General features: G+C 42.5%; 1 pseudogene; it reads right to left on the bottom strand.

The window, feature by feature from the left end:
- Window positions 1–2302: 2302 nt before the first annotated feature.
- On the bottom strand, window positions 2303–3873 carry LOC118840565 (annotated as a pseudogene).
- Window positions 3874–6275: the final 2402 nt, after the last annotated feature.

Below are 6275 nucleotides of genomic sequence, written 5' to 3'. Positions count from 1 at the left end.
CTCCTGGTTTCTAGGCAAAGTTTATCCGTATTTAGATTGTGCACCCTAAGTCCTAGCCAACGGGAGGAAGGGGGAGAAGTGGGGAGGGGGCTTACGTTAGGACCATAAATACAGGCTTTTTCCTTCGCTGGACGAGCCCTAACCTCTACCACTTGGGTGACACGCTTTCTTATGAGAAAGAAGAGTAAACGCCTTTTCTGATTTCAGGCTTGGACTCTGGACTCTTCATTGTGCTATTGCACAACAACCCCTCCCCCTCCCCCCAACGCTGCCATAAGGGACTGGGGCCTTTGCTTTGGAGACTCCTGTTTTGCACTATGCTTCTTCTCTATTCAATGATGTCCAATATTTGGATCATGCACAGCATGTGCACCTCAAAATATTCATATTCATTTGTAAATCACATCTATGTCCCACTAGATGTATTATATACGTTGTAAAACATGATTTACAAAAAAACATGCTAAAAGGATGAAATAAATATTTTTAATCATCTTTATTAATGGAAACTTTGGCTCTCATCATTGACCAAAAGGTTTCTAGTGAGAGCCACGGGATTGACTGGGTTTCATTGGTTTTGACAGTCTTGGCTTAACACTTGGTGATGCAGCGCTATTCAAGGCTCTGATTCTAAGTTCAGTTTATTTTGATGCTAGGTTCTAATGGTTATCTGAGAAATTACAAAGATACATTACTTAGATATGTAGATCCAAATGAAAGAAGAGCATCATGGGCTGTACATATCAAGTCAAGATGTTCATTTTTCAATTACACCCACAAATTCTGCTCAGGTTTTTGTTGAAATTTGGCTGACACATTTCTGTTGTCCATGATGTCAGTCACTCAGGCGTTTACTAAGCATCTTCCTGTGTGGGACAGTTGACGAATTAAAATCAGAGGCATCTCAGGTAGAAAATTGAAAGGATTTTATTACGATCCTGCGGGAAAGGGCAACCCCCACTGAGATTTCTCTCAGTGTCAGAGCATACTGGACACAGAAAATTCAGGTGTTTTTATAGGTCCTTAACTGCGACCCCCTCCCAACCTTTTTCCTCTCGGCTTGAAGGGGCAAACTTTGAGGGTACAGTCTGGACATGATAAATCTACCCCAGTGACGATGGCAAGGAACAGAGGTTTGGTTATCTTTGACAAGCAGAAACCAGTTGTTTGATACCTCATCGCCTAGTAATTCTCACACCTGTTGAAAACTAACCTTTCCCACCATTCTTGCCTCTGCAATGGATGCCTTCCATCACCCTTACATCTGTGGTGGATATCCCCCAGCACCCTTACATTTGTCTCCCATCATTCTTGCATGGCTACATTGCACCTGGCTTTCCAGCTTTTCATCCTTTTCTCTTTTGGCAGCCCCTTGCTCTTGGGTAAATACATAGGATGTAAGCATCCTGTGTCCTATTCTTATTCTTGGAGGATCTCATGGTTACTGACTTGTCTTCCCACAGTCACTAACTTGTCTTACAGAAAAATTTAAGTAGAAAGCTAATTTTAGATTTCGTGAGAGGCTTTCACTATCTCACTCATTCCCATATGCCAGGCACTGGGCTACGTGCTGGCAAAGGACAGTCCCTGCTCTCAAGGAGCTCATAGTCTAATGAAAATAATTATTACAAAAAATAGACAGGATCAGTTGGAAATAATTAATAGAGGAAAGGCAGTAGCATTAAGGGCAGTTAGGAAAGGCTTCTAGGAGAAGATGAGATTTTAGCTAGGACTTCAAAGAAGCCAATGAAGCTAAGAGATGGAGATTAGGAGGAAGAGTATTCGAGGTGGACAGCCAATGTTTATCAATAGTTTTGTAATCTGTTTGGAAGTTGTTGCGTGTCTATTTTTTTTTTACAGATGGGCTCAAAACACACTGAAACTCCTCATTTGGAAGATTTTGAAATGGTTTAGAAAATTCCATGGTGTAAGGAGAGAGCATGCAATAAAGACCTCACTTAGGAGGTATCCTTTGGGCTGAGAGTCAACAGATACTAAAGATTCTAAGAGAGGATGTGAAGAAGGAGTGTATTCCAGGTATGGGGAATACCTTGTGAAAAAAAATGGAGGATGGGATGTTGTGTGGGAGGCACAGCAAGAAAGCCTTGGCAGAACTAGAGTGTACATGAAAGAGAGTAAAGTTGCCCCCTGAGAGAGGGCAAAGACTATGGCAACCTCTGCAAAGAAAATTTCCTAGTTCTTTTTTTTTTTTAACTCAGCTTTATATAAAGGAAAAAAAAAAAACGTTGTTACAATGGCTTAAAACAGTTTTTCTCAGATTATGATACGGTCAATTCAGATTCTAATTAGCAAATGTCTTGCCCATGTCTTCCTTCTCCTTGTATTTCCTCTTCCCATGTGTAAATGGTGTATTCTTGTATTTTATCATATGTTTTATTTGCTTCTTCCCCACCCATTCAATAGGCCTCAGGTGGGCCTAAGTGGGAAAGCTTCATTATATCTTTGTTTGTAAGAAGGCCTAAAGCCCCTACTTATTAGGTGATAAGCCAATGTGGGTGTGAAGCCCTCAGGACCCTAAGGGGAGTTGCTAAGTCCAGAGCCAATGGTATGTGTACCAAGTTCTAGTCAATCATGAATTCAACCAATCAGAGACCTGAGTTCTAGCCAATCAGATGCCTGCTAGGACTCTATAAAAGGAGAACACAGAATTGAAGAGGAACAGAACTGAGAGCAGCAGAACAGAGAGGAAGACATTGAGGCAGCAGACACCAAGAGGGCATTGAAGAGCAGACCAGCGTCGGCAGAGGGGCACAAGAATTAGGATTTGTGAGTGGGGGAAGGTTACAGGATGACTTGGTTCCTTGCTATAATACTATGTTATAATTTCCTTGTTACTACATTGAGGTGGGCTTACTGGTTTTGGAATATAATTGCTACTATATTGAGTTGGGGGTATTGGTTCTTGGATTTGATCCTCTGGAGTCTAAATAAATGTTACACTTCCTCTGCTTTCTTTTTTTTTTCTTAATTTTTTAAAATTTATTTAATATATTTAGTTTTCAGCATTGATTTTCACAAAAGTTTGAATTACAAATTTTTTCCCCATTTCTACTCTCCCCCCACTCCAAGATGGCGTATATTTTGGTTGCCCTGTTCCCCAGTCAGCCCTCCAATCTGTCACCCCACTCCCCTCCCATCCCCCTTTCCCTTCTTCTCTTGTAGGGCAAGATAAATTTCTATGCCCCATTGCCTGTGTATATTATTTCCTAGTTGCATACAAAAACTTTTTTTTGTTGTTGTTTTTGAACATCTGTTTTTAAAACTTTGAGTTCCAAATTCCTCTGCTTTCTTCATAGAGAGTTTTTCATACTTTGCAATTCTGAACCATTCAGTCCTGTTCATGGTCAGCCTCGAGGTCATGAATCTTGCCTTAATGGTATAAAAGCATGACAAAGTACATCACAAGGATGGGCCAAAACACTGGGACATTGAAAGCATCGAGAAACATATAGATCACAGTGATAAGAATGCCCTTAGTAGCAGAGGGTCAAAATTTAAATCTGGAACCCTTTGAACGAAAGGATGAAATTCCTCATTTTGTTTTGTTGGTAAGGAAGGACCTTCATCTGAGTCTTCCATTAAGGAGGGACCCGCCTTTGGTGAAAGAAAAGTGATGAAAAGATTGAGATGGTAGATTCCCAAGGTGTATGTCACAACATAGCAACCCTGTAATAGATAAACTTTAATCCTGTAGATGAAGCGTAGTCCCAGAGTTACAACCCATCACACAGTTGTATAGGGAATGGATTTGTTTAACAAGGACTGGTAAATCTGCCCAAGTCTTGTGAAAAATCTAAATGCCGCAGAAGGCTTCCCATAAACAGAATCTCCCACACTGTCTCATTTGGACATTCTATTGCTCACTGAGCCATGGTGGCCAGGCCATGACACCCCTCAGTGTCTCAGGGGCTCAGAAGGAGGAGGAGGAGGAGGAGTGTTCACGGTATTCTTGAATATTCATGCTTTCTCTCTGAGATTATCTCCATTTGTCTTTTATATTATTTTAATTGCACATTATTGTTTGCATGTTGTCTCCTCCATTACACTGTGATCTCCTAGAGAGAAAACAGGGTTTGGTTTTGTTTTTTCCTTTCTTTGTATCCCCCGTACTCAGCACAGTACCTGGAAGATATTCTTGTTCAGTCATTTCTCAGTCATGTCCAACTCTTCGTGACCTCAACTGGGGTTTTCTTGGCAGAGATATTGGAATGATTTGCCATTTCCTTCTCCAGCTCATTTTATAGATGAGGAAACTGAGGCAAACAGGGTTGGCGACTTGCCCAAAGTGGCACAGCTTATAAGTATCTGAGGGCAGATTTGAATTCAGGAAGATGAGTCTTCATGACTATAGGCCTAGTGCTCTATCCACTGTACCACCTAGCTGTACCTAGCCTGGCAGATTTTGTCATTGTTCAGTCATGTCTGACTCTTCATGAGTCCCTGGATCATATTGTCCATGGGTTTTCTTGGCAGAGGTACTAGAGTGATTTGCCATTTCCTTTCTCTAATGGATTAAGACAAACAGAGGCTGATTGACTTGCCCAAGATCATGCAGCTAATAAGAAAGCCAGATTTGAACTTAGGTCTTCCTGACTTCAGACCCAGTATTCTATCCACTGTGCCACCTAGCTGCACCTAGCCTGGCAGATAGTAGGTTCTTAATAAATGCTTGTTGACTTGTCAGTAAGTCAGGTTTGAGCAATGATGTCTCAAGGTTTAGAACACATAGTCCACACGGGAAGCATTAGAAGGGTGGGGGAAGCATGTGCTCCCTCCCTCCCCCCGCCCTGCCCCAGGTTGGCACCATGGGACAAAATTCTAGTTGCACCAGCAAAGTTATGACTCTGGAAAAGAGGCAGAAGACCTTTGTACAATTCCTACTCTGCAACCTTGGATACATTATTTAACCTCTTTGAGATCCAATTTCCTCATCTGTAAAACCAAAAGGTTAAGATGGTCTCTAAGGTACCCTTCAAGCTCTGAAATATTGGATGAGTGATTGTTAGATTTCTCATATCTAAGTAAAGACACTCGTGCCCTGCAGCTAGAAATGGCCCAGCTTGGAGCAGTCACACAAAGTAAATTGTTAAATGGTGAGTGGCATAAATATTTAAGTGTTTGAGGACTCAGAATAACTCCGATTATTAACCTGACTATCTGGCTGAGGGGTAAATATTTTAGATCTGTAGATCAGAGACTGAAAAATCCTTTGATGGTTTTTACTTTAGTGCAAGAAGTAGCTGGATTAGCTGGGAAGCTTTACCCAGAAGGCACACAGCCAAACCATGCCTGACTTTAAGATGAAGACGCTCAGTGGCTCCAACTAGAGACAATTCTGGCCAACATTCTGCCACTTGGTTACTTGTGTCACGTGATTGAACGGGACCCTGGAGATTCCCATGGGAGTCACTGCATGCATTTTGAGACAAAAACTGTTAGGGGTTGTTGTGGGATGCCACATAGGCCAGTAACACAGAAGACAGCCTGACCAAGATTATCATTGAACTGAGAGACCGCAGTTCAAGGATGGCTGAGCCACACAAAGCCTGGCAGAAGATCAACCACAAATCGATGCTTGGAGATGGAGGCTGACACGGAAAGAAAGCACACCCCATTTATGTCAGTGCCCTGAGGCAGAGTCCCATTTACCCCATGCTAGTTTCAACTTTGTTGGCAGCTAAATCACGCTAAGTGGGAAAGAAACTCTTACTTTAAAATACTCACAGCCTACTCTGTGCCGTGCGATGCCCCCGAGAAGAGTCTTTTTGTATTGCTGCTTATACCATAGCATTGCAAGTGAAGAATAATATTGTTGGGAGTCTAATTCTTGTGCAGGGTGGGGAGAATTGGGGAGCAGGAAGCAGAGGTGCCCCTCCCCAGACCAGCTCCCTTACTTCTCTCTTCCCCCATTGAAGGGTCACTGAAGAACTCTCATACTTGTCAGGATGTCCTCCTCTACCACTGTCATCCCCTCTCACTTTTTCGATGTTATTCGTAAATCGTTCATTGCACTGACGACCGTTTATTGAGCAGGTCCTATGGGTAAGACACTGTATTAGCTATTGTGGGAAATATAAGCAGCTAAGCCAAGTGCAGTGCCACTGGACCTGAAGTCAGGGAGGCCCGAGTTCAAATCTGGCCCATACTAGCTGAGTGACCCTGGGCAGGTCACTTAACCCCTCTTGGACTAGCCATAATGACACCTACCTCCTAGGGCTGTGAGGATCGGATGACATAACACAACTAAAGTGCCT

Source organism: Trichosurus vulpecula, chromosome 1, assembly GCF_011100635.1.
Source record: "Trichosurus vulpecula isolate mTriVul1 chromosome 1, mTriVul1.pri, whole genome shotgun sequence".
NCBI lineage: Eukaryota > Metazoa > Chordata > Mammalia > Diprotodontia > Phalangeridae > Trichosurus > Trichosurus vulpecula.
The sequence above is the reverse complement of the archived record's forward strand: the minus strand, read 5'-3'. Positions and strand labels throughout refer to the sequence as shown.